This window comes from Orcinus orca, chromosome X (genome assembly GCF_937001465.1).
Source record: "Orcinus orca chromosome X, mOrcOrc1.1, whole genome shotgun sequence".
In the NCBI taxonomy this organism is placed as follows: Eukaryota; Metazoa; Chordata; class Mammalia; order Artiodactyla; family Delphinidae; genus Orcinus; species Orcinus orca.
In genome coordinates this window covers 39,342,700-39,367,005 of record NC_064580.1, presented here as the reverse complement: position 1 = coordinate 39,367,005, position 24,306 = coordinate 39,342,700, and the positions used below count along the sequence as shown (strand labels likewise).

Genomic DNA, 24,306 nt, shown 5'->3' with positions numbered 1-24,306 from the left:
AGGTATGAACGTAAAGATGTCATTCCCCTTCCCCAGCTTTCTGGGTCTCTAAATCTAAGTGCAGCTTTTTTCCAGTGCCCTAGGTTGCCTTGCTCAAGAAAAATGGGCTCAAGCTGGTCTGTAGCTGTGTCTTTCAAGAAATAACTGCTTAGAGTACAGGGGAAGTAACCTGAGCCCTTGGAGAAAGGCAGCCTTTCAGACATACTGGGCTCAGCATGTCTGAAAGGTCCTTTGCTGTGTGTGTGACTTTCACACCTGATTGGGTGTGCCTTTTTTTTTTAAACAGAACATGGTTTTCCAGAACTTTATAGTCTGGGCCTAACTCCATTCAAATTAGAATATGTAGCACCCATTTGTAGTGAGCAAAATTTGCTAGGTTATATCTGAGAACAGAACCTGCCTTGTCTTGTCAAAGTTTACACAAAGTGTCAGCATTGCCAGGGGCCAACATTATGCCCTGCTTATATTTTTCCAATGTGCAAGTTCCCTGTCCCCAGAGAGCACTTACTGAAGGAGTCAAAGCTCGCAGGTTTGTTATGTTATTTAATCTTTGCCCTGGACCATTTCTGGAGTGAGTAGCAAAGTAATGAGACAAAAACAGTTACATGGGAAGTAAAGAGGGGAAAAGAAATATAGTAAAGTTATAAGAGCTTTCTTTTCACCTTGGATTATATCTCAACAAGTGCCCTCTTTTCAAACTGCCTTATCCTACCCATTTTTATTTTAAAATAGAATGTTAAGTGACTTTTTAATATTTGATATAAAATAAATCAAAATACCATATACAGAATTGTATATTATGGCTGCCATCATGCAACAATGAACTTTCATAATGAAAAATAACATTTGAAAATAAAAATAGTTGTGAATTATGGGTGCTTGTATCTGCTCTCAATATGCTTATTAATTGTTATATGGCCTTTTAATTAAACAAGTACAGAGCTTTTAAATGGGTCCTCCAATAGGAAAACGGGCAAAGATATGAGTAAGCAATTCACAAAAGAAGCAAAAAAACCCCACCAATAAACATGTCAGAATTGTACAATTTTATTTATGCTAAAATGTGCACTTTTGATGCATAATTTCATATGTCAACTCAGCTGGCCACCGAGTGCCCAAACATTTGGCCAAACATTATTCTGGGTATGTCTGCTATGGTGTTTCTAGATGAGATTAAAATTTGAATCTGTAGACTGAGTAGTGCAGATTGCCCTCTTTAATGTGGGTTGGCCTCTTCTAAACAGTCAAAGACCAGAATAGAACAAAAAGGCTGTGTAACAGGGAACTCCTCCTGCCTGACTGCTTGAGCTGGGATGTCAGTTTTTCTTGCCTTTGGACTTGAACTGAAACATTGGCTCTTCCTGGGTCTCTAGCCTGCTGGCTTTCAGGTTGGAATTTATACCACTGGCTTTCCTGGTTCTTAGGCTTTTGGACTCAGAATGGAACTACACCTTTGGCTTTCCTGGGTCTCCAGCTTGCTGACTGCAGACCTGAGGACTTCTCAGTCTCCATAATCATGTGAGCCAATTCCTTGTAATAAATTCCTCTTGTCTTGTCTCTGGGGAACCCTGATTCATATAACATTTTAGCAATAATAAAATATTATTTTATGCCAATTGTACGTTTGTTAGGGCTGCCATAATGAAGTACCACAAACTGAATGGCTTAAACAGCAGAAATTTATTGTCTCACATTTCTGGAGGCTAGATGTCCACCAACAAGGTGTCAGCAAGGTAGGTTCCTTCTGAGTGCTATGGGAAATAATCTATTCCATACCTCTGTCCTAGCTTCTGATGGTTTGCTGGCAATCTTTGGCATTTCCTGGCTTGTAGAAGCATCACCTCCATCTTGTCTCTGCATTTATCTTCACATGGTGTTTTACTATGTGTATTTGTGTCCAAATTCCTCCTATCTATAAGGACACCAGTCATATTGGATTAGGGGTCCACCCTACTCCAGGATGACTTCATCTTAGCTAATTATATCGTCAATGACCCTATTTCCAAATAAAGTTACATTCTAAACTACTGGGGGTTAAGATTTCAACATATGGATTTTAAGGTGACACAATTTGACCTATAACATTCCACCCTCTGGCCTTCACAAATTCATGTCATATTCAAAATACATTTCATCCCATCCCAACATCCCCCAAAGTCTTAACCCATTCCAATATCAACTGTAAGTACAAAATCGCATCTACAATAGCATTTAAATTGGTATGGATGAGGTATGATTCATCCTGGGACCAAATTCCTTTCCATCTGTGAACCTGTGAAACAGACAGACATAGGATACTCATTCCCATTCTGAAAGGGAGAAATTGGGAGGAAAAAGGTATTACAGGTCCCAAGCAAGTCTGAAACCTAGAAGGGTAAATTTTATTAGATTTTAAGACTTGAGAATAATCCTCTTCGGCTGATGCTCTGTTCTTCAGACACTGGGCAACACTCCTGCCCTCTTGGCCTGAGAGGTGGTCCTGCCCCCTGGACCTGTGCCCTCTGGGTTGGTGATATCAGTGGCAGCCCCATCAGCCTCTGCATACACGCCTCTGCCCTCAAAGTCATTCTTCCTCCATTTAATTCACATATTGAAGTCCTAACTCCCAATACTTCAGAATTTAACGTTATTTGGAAATAGGGTCATTGCAGATATACGATGAGGTCATGCTGGAGTAGGGTGGACCCCTAATCAGATATGACTGGTATCCTTATAAAAAGGGGAAATTTGGACATAGACACATAGTTGGAGAATGCCCTGTGAAGATGATTGCAGGTTGGGAATGATGCTTCTACAAGCCAAGGAATGCCAAAGATTGCCAGTAAACCATGAGATGATAAGGGAGAGGTATGGAAAAAATTATTCCTCACAGCACTCAGAAAGAGCCAACCCTGCTGACACTTTGATCTCAGATATCTAGCTCCAGAACTGTGAGACAATAAATTTCTGTTGTTTAAGCCACTCAGTTTGTGATAATTTGTTATGGTAGTTCTAGAAAACTAATAATACCTATCAAATTGGAAAAAGTTAAAAAGATGGGTAAGGTTCAGTGTTAGTACAGTTGTGGAGAAATGGAGAAAGTATGAATAGGCACCTCTTTGGAAGTATTTTGGGAATAAACAGCAACATAAATTTCATGTATCCATTGATGCAACAGAATACGTGCTCAAGTACTTAAGAATTTATTTGACAGGATAATAGTTACAGAGCTACTGATAAGTACAAAAATTTCAAACAATCAAAATTTGTATCAATAAAGGAATGATTTAAAATTTAATGTAGATTAATATTATGGAATTAATGCATCTGGTTAAAAGACTGAGATAGGTCTAAGTGAATTGGTAGGAAGGTTGTCCTTGATATGTTGGTTAGTGAAAAAAGCAATTTGCAAAAGAGCATAAACTAATGATCTCATCATTGTAAAAATCAAAAAAGCTTTTTTGAGAGGTGATTGACATACAATTGAACATATTTAAAGTTTGCAAATTGATAAATTTTGACATATGCATACACTCATAAAATCATCACCACAACGAAATAAAAAACATATCATCACCCCCAAAACTGTCCTCATGTCACTTTGTAACCTCTTTCTCCTGCTCTTTCCCAATCCACCAGTGATTTATTTCTGTCACTATAGATTAGTTAAAACTTTCTAGAAATTTAAATAAATACAATCATACAGTATGTACTCTCTTTTGTCTGGCTTTTCTCACTTGACATAATGATTTTGAGATTTCAACCATTTTGTGTGTTTCAAAAGTTGGTTCCTTTCTATTATGTACTAGATAGTATTCCATTGTATGCATATATCACAGTTTGTTAATTCATTCATCTTTTGACGGGCATTTGGATTGTTTCATTTTTGTCTATTACAAATACAGCTGCTATGAACGTAGTATACAAGATTTTGTGAGTTCCTGTTTTCATTTCTCTTGGGTAAATACCTAGGAGTGGGATATCTCAGTCATACTTTAGGTATATGTTTAATTTTTTAAGAAACTGTCAAATGTTTTCCAAAGGAGATATACCATTTTACATTCCCATTAAGAGTTGGAGAGTTTCACTTGCTCCAATCCTTGCTGATACTTAGTACTATCAGTATTTCTAATTTTAGCCATTCTGATAGGTGCATAATATATCTGATTGTGGCTTTAATTTGAATTTCTCTAATGACTGATGACATTGAAAATCTCTGTGTGTGCTTATTTGCCATACATATTTGTTCTTTAGTGAAGTGTCTATTCAAATTTCCCCCCATTTTTTTTTTTTTGCTGAACCATGCAGCTTGTGGAATCTTAGTGACCAGGGATTGAACCCAGGCCCTTGGCAGTAAGAGCGAGGAGTCCTAACCACTGGACTGCTAGGGAATTCCCATCCCCCAATTTTTAATTGGCTTATTTCCTTATTATTGTGACTTGAGAGTTCTTTATATATTCTGAGCACAAGTCTTTTATCAAATATGCAACTGGCGAATATTTACTTCTAATCTGTGGCTTGCCTTTTCACTCTTTAAATAGTGTCTTTTGAGGACAAGTTCTTAATTTGTGAATCTTTGTCTATCCAGTTTTTCTTTTATAAATTGTGCTTTGGTGTCATACTTAAGAAATCTTTGCCCAACCCAAGTCACAAAGATTTTCTCCTATATTTTCTTCTAGAAGTTTTATAGTTTTGGTTTTTGTACATTTAGGTCTATGTCACATTATGATTCAGTTATTATAATGGTACAAGTTATGAATGGTAGGCAGAATACTAAGTTGACTCCCAAGAGCTCTGGTGTACACACCTTTTCATAGTTATTCTAACATTAATCTAGGTGTTACTGTGATGAGATTTTGCAGATGCAATTAATATCCCAAATCATTTGAATTTAAGATAGAGAGACCATCCTGGGTGGGCCTGACCTAATAGAGCGAGGCCTTAAAAAGGCCTGGGCTTTTCCTGAAGTAAAAGATTGAAAGACTAAGAGAAGTTGAACATAAGAGAGCTTATCCATTGCTAGCTTTGAGGATGGAAGAGGCCATATGTCAAAGAGAGCTGATACCTTCTAGTTGCTGGAAGTGCCTCCTGGCTGATAGTCAGCAAGGAAACAGGGACCTCAGTCCTACAACCTCAAGGAATTGAATTCTGCCACAACCACATGAGCTTAGATGAGGAGTCTGGGCTCTAGATGATAACACAGCTTGGCTGACACATTGATATTAGCCTTCTAAGACATGGGGCAGAGAATCCAGTCATAATGTACCCAGACTAAGAAGTAGGTAAGAACCTAAAGAACTGTGAGTTAATAAATGGGTATTATTTTAAGCCACTAAGTTTGAGGTAATTTTTTTTTGAGGTAATTTTTTTAATGTAGCAATAGAAAACTAATACATTTTGGGTCAAGGTTAATTTGTTTCCTATATGGATATCTAATTATTTCAGCATCATTTGATAAAAAGGCCATCCTTTTTCCATTGATTTGACTTTGTACCTTTGACAAAAATCACTGCACCATATTTGTGTGGGTCTATTTTTGTTCTGTTTCACTTACCTATTTGTCTATATTTATGTCAATACCATACTCTCTTAACTGTAGTTTTAGACTGAATCTTAAATTCAGATAGTGTATACCCTGTCCAATTTATTTTCATTTTCCAAAGTTGTTATGGCTATTCTAGATCCTTTGCTTTTCCATGTACATTTCAAAATCAGCTTGTTATTTTTCAAACACACACACACAGGCACACACACACACAACACCTCCAGTTGAGTGAATTGAGATTGTGTTAAATTTGTAGGTCAGTTTGTGAAGAATTGATATCATAAGAGTATTGATTCTTCCAATCAATGAATATATCTCTCCATTTATTTAGGTTTTTTCAATTTCCCTCAGCAATATTTTATAGTTTTCAGTTTACAGGTCCTGCACACATTTTATCAAATTTATCCCCAAGTATTTCATATATTGATGCTATTGTAAATAGTATTATTTATTTAATTTCCAATTGTATATTTGTATGTATTACACACACATACATACAGAACTGATTTTTGTATATTGACCTTATCTCTCCAAATTCTTATGTTTAACCCCTGACCCCCAATGTGATGGTATTTGGAGACGGGGCTTTGGAGAAGTATTTAGGGTTAGATTAGATTAAGAATGTGGCACCATCATGATGGGATTAGTGGCCTTATAAGAAGTGGAAGAGAGAGAGATTGCTCTCTCTCCTCCATGTGAGGACACAGCAAGAAGGCAGCCATCTGCAAGTCAGGAAAACTCTCACCAGAACCTGACGCTGCTGGCACCCTGATCTTGAACATCCAGACTCCAGAACTGTGAGAAAATAAATTTTTGTTTTTTTAAGCACCCCCCACACACACACATACCAGTCTATGGTATTTTGTTATGACAGCTCAAGCTGACTAATACAACCTTGTATCCTGCCACTTTGCTAATCTCACTTATACTAGTACCTGTTTCTAAAAGATAATATAGGATTTTCTACATAGACAATTATATCATCTGCTAATAAAGGTGGTTTTAATTGTTCTTTTCCAGTCTTCATGATTTTTCTTTTTTCTTGCCTTGTTGTATTGGCTAGAACTTCCAGTCTAATGTGGAATAGAAGTGGTGAGAGTAGATATCCTTGCCTTTTTTAAGACCTTAGGGGAAAAATTCCGTTTTCAGTTTTTCTTTTTTACCATAAGTATGATATTATTTAGATTTTTTTCAAAGCTGTCCTTTATAAGTTTGAGACAGTTTTCTTCTAAGTTTACTGAGAGTTTTTACTGAGAATAGATGTTGGAATTGTCTTTTGTGGTTTTTTTTGCAATTATTGAGATTATCATTTTGTTTTTCTTTTTTAATTTGTTAAACCAGGAATGTTAAACAAGTTTGCACTCTGAGAATAATACCTACTTGATCATTGCATATTAACTTTTTAATCTACTGTTGAATTAAATTTGTAAAATTTTAAGAAGTTTTACATCTATGTTCATGAGGAATATTGTTCTGTAATTTTTTTTAAAACAGTCTTTGTCTGGTTTTGGTATCAGGCTATTTCTTATTTCATTGAAAGAATCAGGAAGTATTTCCTCCTTTTTAATTTTCTGGAAGAGTCTTGTAGAATTAGTATTATTTTGTTTTTAAATGTTTGGTAGAATTCACCAGTGGAGTCATCTGAGCCTAGAGTTTTGTTTATAAAGTTATTCAGAATATTTCCTTACATGGTGGTTTTAAATTATATTCTGATTAGTCTGGCTAGAGGTTTATCACCTTCATTTTTTCTTTATCTCAAAGAGCCAGCTGTTGGTTTCATTAATTTCCTCCATTAATTTGGTTTTGTATTCTTATTTCCAGGTTTAATTTCTTTTATAGTTTCTAGTTCCTTAAGGTAGAAGTCGAGGTCATTGACTTGAGACCTTTCTTCTTTCCTGATACAAGCATTTAGTGCAACTCACAAATTTTGACATGTTGTGTTTTCATTTTCATTCAATTGAAAATACTTTAAAATTTCCTTTATTATTTCTTCTTGGACCCATGGGTTAATAAGAACTATGTTATTTAGTTTCTAAATATACAGTGATTTTCTGGATATCGTTCTGTTACTGATTTCTATTTCATTGTGGTCAGAGAAGATACTTTGTATGATTTAAATTTTAAAAAATTTATTGAAACTTGTTTTATGGTTGGAAATATGGTCTATCTTGGTAAATAAAAATTTGGTGAAATTGGTTGTGTTATTTATTCAAGTCTTTTATGTCCTTACTGATTTTTTTGGTCTATTTTTTATATCAGTTATTGAGATAGGAGTGTTGAAAGTTCCCCTCATTATTGTAGATTTGTCTATTTATCACTTTAGTTCTATCAGGTTTTGCTTAATGTATTTTGAAACTCCATTATTAGATAAATAAATGCTTAGAATTGTTATGTCCTCTTGATAAATTGACAGCATTATCCTTGTGAAATGCCCCTCTTCATCCCAGGTAATATCTTTGCTCTGAAATCTACTTTATCTGGTATTAATGTAACAATTCCAACATTCTTTTGCTTAGTGTTAGCATGGTGTATCTTTTTCTATCCATTTACTTTAACTTATTTGTCTTTATATTTAAAATGGGTTTCTTGAAGGCATCATATAGCTACTTGGTCCTTGCTTCTCAATCCAGTTTGGAAATGTCTAGCCTTTAATTGAGATGTTTAGACCATTTATACTTAACATGATTATTAATACAGTTGCACTTAAATCTTCTACCCTTCCTTTTTTCCTATTTGTCCCATCTATTATTTGTTCCATTTTTCTTTTTATCTTCTTCCTTTTTGTTTAATTGAGGAGTTTAAAAAATATTTCTTTTTATCTCCTTTGTTGGATTATTTGCTATGATTTTGTTTTGGTTTCTTTAGTGCTTACAAATACATCTTTAATTTATTGAATTAATTGTCTTCAAGTAATATTTTACCACTTCACATATAATATAAAAACCTTATAATCATGTATTTCCATCTTCCCACTTCAGCCTTTGTGTCATTTTACTTATACATATGTTATAAAGTCACAATACATTGTTATTCTTTTTGCTTTTAATAGTTATCATTTAATAGGTTAAAAATAACAAAGAAAGTATTTTATATTTACACACCTCTTTACCACCTCTGGTGCTTTTCATTCCTTGTATAGATCTTTTTCTTCTACCTAAAGCACTTCCTTTAATATTTCTTGTAGTGCAGGTCTCCTGATAATGAATTCTTTCAGAATTTGTATGTATGAGAAAATCTTTTACCCCTTTTGAAAGATACTTTCACTAGGTGTAGAATTCCATGTGAGAGTTTTTTTTTTCTTTCAATACTTTAAAGATGTTGTTCCACTGTCTTGGGTTGCATTATTTTAAATGAAAAGTCTGTTATCATTCTTATGTTTGTTACTGTACATTATGTATCTTTTTACCCTCTGGCTAGTTTTCATATTTCTTTTTATTACTGGTTTAGTATTTTGAGTATAATATCCCTTAATGTGGTTTTCTTCATATTTCTTGTGGTTAAGAATCACTGAACATTTTGGATCTGTGAGTTTGTAGTTTTCATTAAATTAAAAATTTCAACCATTATTTCTTCATGTTTTTCGATTCTTTTGTGAACTCTGATTACATGTATATTAGGCCACTTAAAGTTATCCTAGAGCTCACTAACACTCTGTATTTTTAGTCTTTTTTATCTGTATGTTTCATTTCTGATAACTCCTATTGCAATGATTTTGAGTTTACTATATTGCTTTCTTCTGTAGTGTCTAATTTGCTGTTAACCCTGTCCAGTATATTTTTCATCTTGGACATTGTAGTTTTCATCTCTAAAATCTTAATTTGGGGCTTTGTATTGTTTCCATGTCTCTATCTAACATGCTCAGTCTTTTTTCTGCTTTCCTAAACATATGAAATATAGTTATAATATGTTTTAATATTCTTGTCTACTAATTCTGACATCCATGTCACTGCTGGGTTTGTTTCTACTGATTGACTTTCTCCTCATTATTAGTTGCATTTTCCTGCTTGTTTGAAGACCTGGTAATTCTTAATTGGATGCCAGGCATTGTGAATTTTATTTTGTTGGGTGCTGGATATTTTTGTGTCTTATGAATATTCATGAACTTTGTTCTTGGATGTAGTTTGATTACTTGGAAACAGTTTAATCCTTTCAAAGCTTGCTTATAAGCTTTGTTAGCTGTTACCAGATCAGCCTTTAGTCCAAAACTAATTTTCTCCCCCACTACTAAGGCTATACTTTTCTGAGTACTGTGAGTACTCAGTTCATTGTCCTGTGAATTACAAGGTTTTCCCACTCTGGTTGGTGGAAAGACAAAGTATTCAAGCTCTACCTGTTTTCCAAGTATTTTGGATGCTTCTGTCCTCAGCCTCAGGTAGTTTCCTTCTCATCCTATTGTGTGAAGTGGCTTCATGCAAATTTTTGGAAAGCAGGGGATACCTGTACATCCAAACTCTGTTTTCTGATGTTTAAGGCCTCCTAGTACAATGAAAAGCATTCTATCCTTTTGTTTCCCCTTCCATTGGACAAAGAGAGGATAAAGAGTAGGAAGTCACTTTGATGCCGTTCCTCTTTCCCTTTGAGGGATCTGCCCCAAGATTGGTAGCCCTTTTGTGTATAATCTATGATTCTAGGTGAGACTGAAGGTCAGACAGTGGAGAAGTATGTAGCTGACAATCAAAACCTGTGATGGCAGGATTGTCTTAATTATTTGAATCCTTAATGTGTAACGTATCTGGTATATATTTGATAAAGATACATTCTGTGTAAACCACAGTACCTGGAACAAGACTGTGTTTACATAATAGTTCTATAGAATTACTTCTTGGCTTAGGAAGAGATAAATACATTTAAGACCTTAAAAATGTAGAAAAGCATGAATCACATCTTTTTTCCTCTTAAGCAATCAATTAGGCCTTATTATCACTGGCATTTTCTGTTGCAGATCAAGCCGTGGCTATCTCAGGTAGGGAAAGCTGTTGTTGACATTGTTTCTCAGTCTCAAAGACTGACGTTTAACATAAAATATTTGAAAGGAGGAATTGGAAGGAAAAACAAAACCCTGTCTGGGGAAATGTTAGTAGCCGTGTCCAATCTCGATGAAGCAAATAAGGAGAAAGTTTTCCTAGCATTTCAGTTGTCACTTTTATTTGTCAGTAAATGTTTTTGAATTTTCCCAGGTTATGAAACAACCAGCGGCAGCAGCAGGGATGGGCTAAGTCATAAGCTGCTTGACTGATTATCTCAGCACTGACCTGTAAGCGGCCCTCTCTGGGGTGAAATGCAATTGAGCCTCCCTATTAACTCTAGTCCTGAGCGGCTCCCCAGCAGTCTCTGTTATCAGGCTCGGGACACATTGAGTTAAGCAGGAAGGCACATGGTAGGTAATAATATTGTGACACAGGTGACTATCAGCAAGAGACTAAGCTGAAAATGACTTCCCTGGGGCAGCTGAGAATGGGAAATCAGGGTGAAAGTTGAGATTGAGCTGCAAGGTTTGGTTTTCTATCCTCTGAAATGGTCTTGCACTGTGGGTTAAAGGCCACTGCTGTACTCATGAATATATACTATTTCTGGCTGCTGTAATTGATTAGCTACACTTTGCAGCTGGCTTGATGAGCCTGCGAGCTACTCAAAGCCCGAGGAGCAGTACAGAATAGCATATCCATAGAGGCTTTGAGTTCTCATTGGCCATGTGAAAACTGAGACAGCAGACTTGACAGCAGTAAAATACTCTATACATTAAAAGGAGTGAATTTTGAACCACTGTCTTCCCGGCACTGTTTCCAAGTTGGTTATATCCCTTTATATTTTACAGGAAAAAAAACCACCCCAAAACCCTCAACTCTTAATCTTTCTTAAGTTTGCCTTTACCTTCACTTATCTGTGTAAGCACATGGTTTTATCTGTGTTATGGGAAGTGGATTCAGCATCTGATATGGCATGGCCCCAGGCTAAGACCTGGACTCTGGAGAAGACCTTATGGTGTTGGATCCCAACTTTACCTTTTACTAGCTGTGTGACCCTAGGTAAATTACTTCACCTCTCTGTGTCCCAGTATACTCATCTGTAAAATGGGGATGATAAAATGACTGTCCTGGTATGGCTGCTATAGTACTAAATAAGTTAATAAAGGTAAAACACTTCCATAGTGTTTACCACATTCTAGACCTTATTCTAAGCTGTAGTCATTATTGTTATTTGAAATGACAGAAGAATAGCAGTGTACCTGTGTACAATGTAAAGCTTAGGATTGAAGCAGATGTTACCATTTCATCCTTGACCTCAAGCCTATTTCTGAAAGGCTTTCCTTTGTGTTTGGTTATACACACATGTAATTTATTATTATTACATTTTGAATTTTTAAAGTTTTTTTTCCTTTTTTGGTAACATCTTTATTGGAGTATAATTGCTTTACAATGGTGTGTTAGTTTCTACTTTATAACAAAGTGAATCAGCTATACATATACACATATCCCCGTATCTCCTCCCTCTTGCATCTCGCTCCCACCCTCCCTTTCCCAACCTTTAGGTGGCCACAAAGCACTGAGCTGATCTCCTTGTGCTATGTGGCTGCTTCCCACTAGCTATCTATTTTACATTTGGTAGTGTTTATATGTCCATGCCACTCTCTCACTTCGACCAAGCTTACCCTCCCCCCCCCCGCCATGTCCTCAAGTCCATTCTCTATGTCTGCATCTTTATTCCTGTCCTGCCCCTAGGTTCTTCATAACCATTTTTTCCTTAGATTCCATATATATGTGTTACCATACAGTAGTTATTTTTCTCTTTCTGACTTACTTCACTCTGTATGACAGACTCTAGGTCCATCCACCTCAGTACAAATAACTCAATTTCATTTCTTTTTATGGCTGAGTAATATTCCATTGTATACATGTGCCACATCTTCTTTATCCAGTTGTCTGTCGATGGACAATTAGGTTGCTTCCATGTCCTGGCTATTGTAAATAGAGCTGCAGTGAACATTGTGGTTCATGACTCTTTTTGAATTATGGTTTTCTCAGGGTATATGCCCAGTAGTGGGATTGCTGGGTCATAAGGTAATTCTATTTTTAGTTTTTTAAGGAAGCTCCATACTGTTCTCCATAGTAGCTGTATCAATTTACATTCCCAACAACAGTATAAGAGGGTTCCCTTTTCTCCACACCCTCTCCAGCATTTATTGTTTGTAGATTTTTTGATGATGGCCATTCTGACTGGTGTGAGGTGATACCTCATTGTAGTTTTGATTTGCATTTCTCTAATGATTAGTGATGTTGAGCATCCTTTCGTGTGTTCGTTGACAATCTGTATATCTTCTTTGGAGAAATGTTTATTTAGGTCTTCTGCCCATTTTTGGATTGGGTTGTTTTTTTGATATTGAGCTGCATGAGCTGCTTCTAAATTTTGGAGATTAATCCTTTGTCAGTTGCTTCATTTGCAAGTATTTCGTCCCATGCTCAGGGTTGTCTTTTGGTCTTGTTTATGTTTTCCTTTGCTGTGCAAAAGCTTTGAAGTTTCATTAGGTCCCATTTGTTTATTTTTGTTTTTATTTCCATTACTCTAGGAGGTGGAACAAAAAAGATCTTGCTGTGATTTATGTCATAGAGTGTTCTGCCTATGTTTTCCTCTAAGAGTTTGATAGTGTCTGGCCTTATATTTAGGTCTTTAATCCATTTTGAGTTTATTTTTGTGTATGGTGTTCGGGAGTGTTCTAATTTCATTCTTTTACATGTAGCTGTCCACTTTTCCCAGCACCACTTATCAAAGTGGCTGTCTTTCCTCCATTGTCTATTCTTGCCTCCTTTATCAAAAATAAGGTAACCATATGTGTGTGGGTTTATCTCTGGGCTTTCTATCCTGTTCCATTAATATATATCTCTGTTTTTGTGCCAGTACCATACTGTCTTGATTACTGTGGCTTTGTAGTATAGTTTGAAGTCAGGGAGCCTGATTCCTCCAGCTCTGTTTTTCTTTCTCAAGATTGCTTTGGCTATTAATGGTCTTTTGTATTTCCATACAAATTGTGAAATTTTTTGTTCTAGTTCTGGGAAAAATGCCATTGGTAGTTTGACAGGGATTGCATTGAATCTGTAGATTGCTTTGGGTAGTAGAGTCATTTTCACAATGTTGATTCTTCCAATCTAAGAACATGGTATATATCTCCATCTGTTTGTATCCTCTTTAATTTCTTTCATCAGTGTCTTACAGTTTTCTGCATACAGGTCTTTTGTCTCCTTAGGTAGGTTTCTTCCAAGATATATTATTCTTTTTGTTGCAGTGGTAAATGGGAGTGTTTCCTTAATTTCTCTTTCAGATTTTTCATCAGTAGTGTATAGGAATGCAAGAGATTTCTGTGCATTAATTTTGTATCCTGCTACTTTACCAAATTCATTGATTAGCCCTAGTAGTTTTCTGGTGGCATCTTTAGAATACTCTATGTATAGTATCATGTCATCTGCAAACAGTGACAGCTTTACTTCTTCTTTTCCGATTTGGATTCCTTTTATTTCCTTTTCTTCTCTGATTGTTGTGGCTAAAACTTGCAAAACTATGTTGAATAATAGTGGTGAAAGTGGGCAACCTTGTCTTGTTCCTGATCTTAGTGGAAATGATTTCATTTTTTCACCATTGAGGATGATGTTGGCTGTGGGTTTGTCATATATGGCCTTCATTATGTTGAGGTAAGTTCCCTCTATGCCTACTTTCTGGAGGGTTTTTGTCATAAATAGGTGTTGAATTTTGTTGAAAGATTTTTTCTGCATCTATTGAGATGATCATATGGTTTCTCTCCTTCAGTTTGTTAATATGGTGTATCACATTGATTGATTTGCGTATATTGAAGAATCCTTGCATTCCTGGGATAAACCCCACATGATCATGGTGTGTGATCCTTTTAATGTGCTGTTGGATTCTGTTTGCTAGTATTTTGTTGAGGATTTTTGTATCTATGTTCATCAGTGATATTGGCCTGTAGTTTTCTTTCTTTGTGACATCTTTGTCTGGTTTTGGTATCAGGGAGATGGTGGTCTCAAAGAATGAGTTTGGGAGTGTTCCTCCCTCTGCTATATTTTGGAAGAGTTTGAGATGGATAGGTGTTAGCTCTTCTCTAAATGTTTGGTGGAATTCACCTGTGAAGCCATCTGGTCCTGGACTTTTGTTTGTTGGAAGAATTTTAATCACAGTCTCAATTTCAGTGCTTGTGATTGGTCTGTTTATATTTTCTATTTCTTCCTGGTTCAGTCTCGGGAGGTTGTGCTTTTCTAAGAATTTGTCCATTTCTTCCAGGTTGTCCCTTTTATTGACATATAGTTGCTTGTAGTAATCTCTCATGATCCTTTGTATTTCTGTGGTGTCAGGTGTTACTTGTTTTTCATTTCTAATTCTACTGATTTGAGTCTTACCCCTTTTTTTTGAGGAGTCTGGCTAGTGGTTTATCAAAAGCAGCCTTTAGTTTTTTTTTTTTTTTTGGCGGTACGTGGGCCTCTCACTGTTGTGGCCTCTGCCGTTGTGGAGCACAGGCTCTGGACGCACAGGCTCAGCAGCCATGGCTCACGGGCCCAGCCACTCCGCGGCATGTGGGATCTTCCCGGACTGGGGCACGAACCTGTGTCCCCTGCATTGGCAGGCGGACTCTCAGCCACTGCGCCACCAGGGAAGCCCCCTTTAGTTTTTTTGATCTTTGCTATTGTTTCCTTCATTTCTTTTTCATTTATCTCTGATCTGAACTTTAGGATTTCTTTCCTTCTGCTAACTTTGGGGGTTTTTTTTTTTGGTTCTTCTTTCTCTAATTGCTTTAGGTGTAAGGTTAGGTTGTTTATTTGAGATCTTTCTTGTTTCATGAGGTAGGATTGTATTGCTATACACTTCCCTCTTAGAACTGCGTTTGCTGCATCCCATAGGTTTTGGGTTGTCTTGTTTTCATTGTCATTTGTTTCTAGGTATAATTTGATTTCTTCAGTGATCTCTTGGTTACTAAGTAGTGTATTGTTTAGCCTCCATGTGTTTGTATGTTTTACAGGTTTTTTTTCCTGTAATTGATTATCTAGTCTCATAGCATTGTGGTTGGGAAAGATACTTGCTATGATTTCAGTTTTCTTAAATTTACCAAGGCTTGATTTGTGACCAAAGATACTGTCTATCCTGGAGAATGTTCCATGAGCACTTGAGAAGAAAGTGTATTCTGTTGCTTTTGGATGGAATGTCCTATAAATATCAATTAAGTCCATCTTGCTTAATGTATCATTTAAAGCTTGTGTTTCCTTATTTATTTTCATTTTGGATGATCTCTCCATTGGTGAAAGTGGGGTGTTAAAGTCCCTACTATGATTGTGTTCCTGTCGATTTCCCCTTTTATGGCTGTTAATATTTGTCTTATGTATTGAGGTGCTCCTATGTTGGGTGCATAAATATTTACAATTGTTATATCTTCTTCTTGGATTGATCCCTTGATCATTATGTAGTGTCTTTCTTTGTTTCTTGTAATAGTCTTTGTTTGAAAGTCTACTTTGTCTGATATGAGAATTGCTACTCCAGCTTTCTTTTGATTTCCCTTTGCATGGAATATCTTTTTCTATCCCCTCAATTTCAGTGTGTATGTGTCCCTAGGTCTGACGTGGGTCTCTTGTAGACAGCATATATATGGGTCTTGTTTCTGTATCCATTCAGCCAGTCTGTGTCTTTTGGTTGGATCATTTAATCCATTTACATTTAAGGTGATTATCATACATATGTTCCGATTACCATTTTCTTTTTTTTTTTTTTTTTTTTTTGCGGTATGTGGGCCTCTCACTGTTGTGGCCTCTCCCATTGAGGAGCACAGGCTCCGGACATGCAGGCTCAATGGCCATGGCTCCTGGGTCCAACCGCTCCGCGGCATGTAGGGTCTTCCCAGACCAGGGCATGAACCCGTGTCCCCTGCTTCGGCAGGCGGACTCTCAACCACTGCACCACCAGGGAAGCCCTGATTACCATTTTCTTAATCGTTTTGGGTTTGTTATTGGAGGTCTTTTCCTTCTCCTGTGTTTCCTGCCTAGAGAAATTCCTTTAGCATTTGTTGTACAGCTGGTTTGGTGGTGCTGAATTCTTTTAGCTTTTGCTTTTCTCTGAAGGTTTTAATTTCTCTGTCAAATCTGAATGAGATCCTTGCTGGGTAGAGTAATCTTGGTTGTAGGATTTTCCCTTTCATCACTTTAAATATGTCCTGCCACTCCCTCCTGGCTTGCAGAGTTTCTGCTGAAAGATCAGGTGTTAACCTTATGGAGATTCCCTTGTATGTTATTTGTTGTTTTTCCCTTGCTGCTTTTAATATTTTTTCTTTGTATTGAATTTTTGGTAGTTTAAGTAATATGTGTCTTGGCGTGTTTCTCCTTGGATTTTTCCTGTATGGGACTCTCTGTCCTTCCTGGACTTAACTATTTCTTTTCCCATATTAGGGAAGTTTTCGGCTATAACGTCTTCAAATATATTCTCAGTCCCTTTGTTTTTCTCTTCTTCTTCTGGGACCCCTATAATTCTATTGTTGGTGCATTTAATGTTGTCCCAGATGTCTCTGAGACTGTCTTCAATTCTTTTCATTCTTTTTTCTTCTACTCTGCCATAGTTATTTCCAGTATTTTATCTTCCAGGTCACTTATCCATTCTTCTGCTTCAGTTATTCTGCTATTGATTCCTTCTAGAAAGTTTTTAATTTCACTTTTTGTGTTGTTCACCAACTTGCTCTTTAGTTCTAGGTTTTTTTGCTTGCTCTTTAGTTCTTCTAGGTCCTTGTTAAATGTTTCTTGTATTTTCTCCATTCTATTTCCAAGATTTTGGATCATCTTTACTATCATTACTCTGCATTCCTTTTCAGGTAGACTGCCAGTTTCCTCTTTATTAGTTTGGTCTGGTGGGTTTTTACCTTGCTCCTTCAGGATCTGCTGTGTGTTTCTCTGTCTTCTCATTTTGCTTAACTTACTGTGTTTGGGGTCTCTTTGTTGCAGGCTGCAGGTTCGTAGTTCCCGTTGTTTTTGGTGTCTGCCCCCAGTGGCTAAGGTTGGTTCAATGGGTTTTGTAGGCTTCCTGGTGGAGGGGAATGGTGCCTGTGTTCTGGTGGCTGAGGCTGGATCTTGTCTTTCTTGTGGGCAGGACCGGGTCCGGTGGTGTGTTTTTGGGTGTCTGTGACCTTATTATGATTTTATGCAGCTTCTCTGCTAATGGGTGGGTTTGTGTTCCTGTCTTTCTAGTTGTTTGGCATGGGGTGTTCAGCACTGGAGCTTGCTGGTTGTTGAGTGGAGCTGAGTGTTAACGTTGAGATGGAGATCTCTGGGTGATCTTTCGCTGTTTGACATTACATGGAGCTTGGAGGTCTCTAGTGGACCAACGTCCTGAACTCAGCTCTCCCATCTCAGAGGCACCCGCCTGACACCTGGCCGGAGCACCAAGACTCTGTCAGCCACATGGCTCAGAAGAAAAGGGCGAAAAAAAGAAAGAAAAAGTAAAAAATAAATAAATAAAATAGTTATTAAAATTAAAAATTAAAAAGTAAAAAAGAAGGTAAAAAATAGTTATTAAAATAAAAAATTAAAAAAGTTATTAAAAGTAAAATAATTAAAAAATAATTAATAAAAGAAAGAAAAGAGCAACCAAACCAAAAAACAAATCCACCAATGATAACAAGCGCTAAAAACTATACTAAAAGAAAACAAAACCAAAAGCAGACAGACAGAACTGTAGGACAGATGGCAAAAGCAAAGCTATACAGATGAAATCACACAAAGAAGCATACACATACACACTCACAAATAGAGAAAAAGGAGAAAAATATACCTTTGCTCCCAACGTCCACTGCTTCAATTTTGGGATGATTCGTTGTCTATTCAGGTATTCCAGAGATGCAGGGTACATCAAGTTGATTGTGGAGCTTTAATCTGCTGCTTCTGAGGCTGCTGGGAGAGATTTCCCTTTCTCTTCTTTGTTCTCACAGCTCCTGCGGTTCAGCTTTGGATCTGGCCCTGCCTGTGCATGTAGGTCGCCTGAGGGCGTCTGTTCTTCGCTGAGACAGGACGGGGTTAAAGGAGCCGCTGATTCGTGGGCTCTGGCTCACTCAGGCGGCGGCGGGGGCGGGGGGGGGGGGGGAGGGGGAGGGGCGCGGATGCAGAGCGTGCAGAGCATGCAGAGCGTGCAGAGCGTGCAGAGCGAGCCTGCGGCGGCAGAGGCCGGCGTGACGTTGCACCCGCCTGAGGCGCGCCGTGCGTTCTCCCGGGGAAATTGTCCCTGGATCACGGGACCCTGGCAGTGGCGGCAGGCTCCCAGGAGGGGAGGTGTGAATAGTGATCTTTGCTCGCACACAGGCTTCCTGGTGGCGGCAGCAGCAGCCTTAGTATCTCATGTTGGTCTCTGGGGTCCGTGCTGATAGCCGTGGCTCCCGTCCGTCTCTGGAGCTCGTTTAGGTTGTGCTCTGAATCCCCTCTCCTCGCGCACCTGGAAACAATGGTCTCTTGCCTCTTAGGCAGGTGCAGACTTTTTCCCCTGCAGGCTGTGTTCACGCCGCCAACCCCAGTCCTCTCCCTGGGATCTGACCTCTGAAGCCCGAGCCTCAGCTCCCAGCCCCGCCTGCTCCGGCGGGTGAGCAGACAAGCCTCTCGGACTGGTGAGTGCTGGTCGGCACCGATCCTCTGTGCGGGAATCTCTCTGCTTTGCCCTCCGCACTCCTGTGGCTGCGCTCTCCTCCGTGGCTCTGAAGCTGCCCCTGGCCACCCTCCATCTCTGCCCACGAAGGGGCTTCCTAGTGTGTGGAAACCTTGCTTCCTTCACAGCTCCCTCCCACTGGTGCAGGTCCCGTCCCTATCCTTTTGTCTCTGTTGTTTCTTTTTTCTTTTGCCCTACCCAGGTACATGGGGAGTTTCTTGCCTTTTGGGAGGTCTGAGGTCTTCTGCCAGCGTTCAGTCGGTGTTCTGTAGGAGTTGTTCCACATGTAGGTGTATTTCTGATGTATTTGTGGGGAGGAAGGTGATCTCCACGTCTTACTCCTCTGCCATCTTGAAGGTCCAAAAAAATGTAATTTATTGTTGTGCTGTCTTGGCTGACTAGAAGCTCTTCAGGTGGAGATTTCATTTCGCTTTTCACTTGCTCTGTAAATAAGGAGAGGCTAGCACAAGCAATGTGTTTGTACATATTACTTTTACCAAGTCTATTTTTCACTAAATAAAAGCACTGGCTTTATGTGCAGACTCTACACCTTGTTGCTGTGAGTGTAAATGTGCATGTATTAACTCTTTAATTATCTGATATTATTAGGATCATAAGTCCAAAAAGATACCAGCTACCATTTATTGAGTGGCTACCATCTGTAGGGCTCTGTACAACTACTTTACATAGCCAGTCTTCTGGAACTCTCACAAAATCTCTGTGAAGTGGCATTAGCCCCACTTTAGAGATGGCAAGATAGAAGCTCAGAGAGATGGAGTTACTTACCAGGGTCACATAGCTCTGTCGCCTGGGTCTGTTGGACTTTAAAGCTTATTGGTTTGTTTATCACACTGCACTGGGATTCTCCGTGTTTTTGCCTCACAGGTGTCCTCACTTTATATACCCTCTATTGAATTTTTTGCCTCCTCGCCTTGTATTGCTTTGATAGTTTTTATCAACAGGCATAAACATCAGAGTTAAATGGAGCTAGTTCACTTTAGTTCAGAAAACTAAGCCTTGAGACTTTCCCTGTGGTGTAAATGAATAAAAGCATGGTTAACCTTTGATTAAACATCTCTCCACGTCACTTGATGTGGCCACTTGCAAAGCTTTTTTTATCCTAGGCTCAAATACTCTGATTAACCGAGAATTAAGTGACTGAAGTCCCCACTGTGCTCAGAGAGCAGCCACAGTGATGGGGTGGGAGGAGAAATACAGGTTGAGCTTTTCATAACAGACAGAAAAATTCATAGGCTTCATGAGGATTCTGGATTATCATACGGGGAGAAGATCTGGAAATGACTGTTCATCAAAGCTCTGATTGAAGGAGGGACTGCTTCTCAGTTCTTCTCTACTCTCTTCATGTTTCAGTGGCAGCACAGCATAGTGGTTCAGAAACACTGATGGATGCTGGAGCCTCATAGCTGGCTTGATATCACAGCTGGACGTTACTTAACAGGACGTGTGATGTCGGGCAGCTGCTACTTGACTCATCTAATCTTCAAGCAGCCCTATGTGGTAGGTACTGTCATTGTCCCCACTTCACAGATGAGAAGACTGATGCGTAGAGAGTTTCTATAGCCTGCCTAACTTCATCCTAGTGGCATATCCTGAAGCCTTGTGATTCTGGGTGTAAGAACCAATCCTTTAGGTTAGGGCTTTGGTATATAAGAAGCCATGATTAAATGGAAGTGTCAAATGGAATTATTTCTTTTTTAGCCATATCTGCCAGCCCTTTTTCTTATCTATCATCACTATAATCGCTAGTCTCTTGACATATTTTCCTCCTCCCATCCCTCCCCAAGCTCTATCCTAATTCATCTCACACCCTCACAGGTAGAGAGCATCTGTTCCCAAGCCAGTGATATGGATCTAGGGGAGGGAAAAAGGTGAGAGTGGGGTGCATGCTTGATGGAGCATGCTGAGAAATGCCAGGAACCAGCTTCCGTAGCTCTGTGACATCCCCTTGGCCCACCACTTTCAGCTAACTTCCTCCAAAGTGCCTGCCAAACCAGGGCTTCTCAAATTTTGATTGCATAAGAGTGACCTGAGGATATTGTTAAAATGAAGAGTCAGACTCATTAGGTCTGTGGTGGAGCCTATGGTTTGTATTTCTAACAAGCTCCTAGGTGATGCTAATTCTGCTGGTCCGTGGACCACATTTTGAGTAGTTAAGTGCTAACATCCTTCTCTGGAAAGAAAGAACAAAGATAGTAAATATGTGGTGAGCATTCAGAGCATTTTCGGACTATAAGAGGGGTCTGACCAGGGTTCTCCTAGAATATCCTGCTAATGAGAATCATGATTCAGCGTGAGTCCTAATGACTGGTGGGCTCTACAGTTTTTCCAGTTTGTAGTAGCTGGTAGGGCTGGGTGAGCTGTCACTGAACATAGCTTTTGCCCACAGAGCCACAGCTTTCCCCACTAGCCCAGTCTGTAAGCCTCGGCTGCTGCTATCCCATTCCTGACTTTGCCTTTAGTTCCTTCTCAGATTAAGTCCCTAGAATGCTAGCGCCTTGACTGGAGCCCTGGCAACCTGCCTAGTCTTGCCAGCCCTCCTTTTAATGGCACATGGCCCTGACCTTATGCCATGAGACCCTGGGGTCCTACCCTAAAGGAGGGCCTCCACTTGCCTGACTACAGCTATTGCCACTGACCTGTGATAGGTGATGAATCAAATATTTCACTGGATGTTGCAAAATGGTGATTTTCTAATTTTGTCATTTTATTGCTGGCTTTCATTTATTGTTTCCTTTATTAGCTGGGAATGAACTACAGGTCCTCCCACATCAGCAGTCTAAAAGTTATATTATTTTATCACTATGGATTCATGTATTTAAATGTTTTCAGTGTTTTATAACCAGTTGAGAGTCACTATTCTTTTGATGCTCACATTGTGCTCACTTTGACCAGTGTGAGCCCTTTCATGTTGGCTTCTGTATCCTTTTGACATGTCCCCATTATTCTTTGAGCCCTTGCTTGCTTTCTAGCACAGAATCATTCAGGTTCCCCTTTTATTTTGCCTGCCACAGACATGAGTTCAGCTAGTTCTCCACGTAGATTCTTTCTCGTGGGAAATGGTTCATATATATCAAGATCTGAGTGCTAGTTATCCTCAGTACAACTGTGATGTCATTGCTTCTAATACCTTTCAGGGATAAAGCTAGCATATATTAATATGAATTAAATTGTTTAAAATATGTTTCCAATACAAATTTAATACTACAGAGTTTTTTTTTAATTTGCTTTTGTAGTTCTTTTCTCTAACACTTAAAATATTGGTCCCTGAAAAGATTAACTATTTACTTCCGTGCTTATTCTACAATATACATACAATTGCAAGACCACAATACTAATATTCTCACTGTTTTAACGACTGAATTAAGTTTAAGCTTTCTTTGCTGTTCTTTTTGTCTTAACTATTTAACACACAAATCTTTCTGTATATGCTCTGTAAACATCTAAGAACATACAGATATCTATGAGAAAAATCCCTTGAAATAACTCTTTTCTTTGTGTGATTATTACCCATTTCATATGAAATTAGTTTATCTGTGCTCAATTTTAAGTTTTGCATACTTTTTATTTTTGGTATAAATTGATTTTTGTGTGTATAAGACATTTACACAATTCAAAGTCAAAACTTTATTTAAAAACTATATTCAGAGAAGGGCTACTTCCATCCCTTTTATCTGTACATACTCCTTTCACCCTACTGCCATAAGTAATCACTTTTATTCGCATTTTTTCCTTTTTTCATTTCACTAGTTTAGATTGTAGTTTGTCTGTTTTTTTTTCAAGGAACCAGCTTATTATTTATATATTAGTTCATTCATTAACTCTACTCTTTAGTATTTTGTTCTTTCTGCTTTAGTGGTTTTTTCCTTACCTTTTGAGTTGGATATTTATTTTCATGCTTTTATCTTTATCAATTTTAGTGTTTAAGGGTATGAATATTTCTATTATCAATGTTATATGTGGAGTTTTTTGAAATTCAGCATTTTCATTTTATTTCTCCCATTTAATAGAAAGTTTTAAAATGTGCTCTGTATTTCCTACCACACTTTGCAGTTTTGTTGGCCATGTGACTGGTTTTATCCAATGAACTATGAGAAGTGGTATGTTTCACTTCTGGAAGAAGGCAGTAAAGTAGACAGTCTGCCTGCAGAGACAATTTTCTCTTTTCTTTGTCTGAGCGGCTAGAAGTGAAAGACTCCATCATGATAGAACCATGATTGAAGGAGCTTGGATCCCCAATGTATTGTTTTGAGGAAGGGTTGGTGAACTTTTTCTATAAAGGGCCAGATAGTAAATATTTTTGGTGTGTGTGTGCCATACTGCCTCTGTTGCAAAAACTCAACTCTACTCATAGCCATAGATAATATGTAAATGAATGGGTGTGGCTATGTTCCAATAAAACTTTATTTATAAAAACAGGGGCTGGCTGGATTTAGCCTGTGAACTGTAGTTTGTTAACCCCTGGTTTAGAGAAAAGCTGCCAGGATAGCTGCCCAAACTGCATGAGATCATGTCAGAAATGAGAAATAAACTTTTATTGTATTAAGTCACTGAGTTCTGGGGTGGTTTGCTACAACAGATAACAATATTTCCCCTGAAGGGGGGGCTTCCCTGGTGGCACAGTGGTTAAGAATCGACCTGCCAATGCAGGGGACATGGGTTCGAGCCCTGGTCCAGGAAGATCCCACATGCCGTGGAGCAACTAAGCCTGTGTGCCACAACTACTGAGCCCACGTGCCACAACTACTGAAGCCCGCGTGCCTAGAGCCTGTGCTCTGCAATAAGAGAAGCCACCGCAAAGAGAAGCCCATGCACCGCAACAAAGAGTAGTCCCTGCTCTCTGCAACTAGAGAAAGTCCTTGTGCAGCAACGAGGACCCAAAGCAGCCAAAAATAAACAAATAAATAAATAGATTTAAAAAAATTTCCCCTGAAGGGAAATACAAGGAAGAATCTGAGAATCAGATTCAGTAATTTCCTCAAGAGCCATAGCTAGTTCTCCACAAACCTGAGATTTTAACAACGTCTATACAACTCCAAAGCCCATGTTTCCCTGTGATACCATATTGCAGCTCTATCTTCTTCACTTTTTCTCTTGAG

General features: G+C 38.4%; 1 long non-coding RNA gene across 1 annotated transcript in view; it reads left to right on the top strand.

Annotated features, from left to right (window-relative positions):
• Window positions 1-19,011: 19,011 nt before the first annotated feature.
• The window catches only part of LOC125963076 (uncharacterized), a 172,823-nt gene continuing 167,528 nt past the window's right edge, over window positions 19,012-24,306 (top strand). The window contains exons 1-2 of the long non-coding RNA XR_007474848.1: window positions 19,012-19,151; window positions 20,561-20,707. This is a non-coding gene — a long non-coding RNA (uncharacterized LOC125963076). The remainder of the gene's footprint in view (window positions 19,152-20,560; window positions 20,708-24,306) is intronic.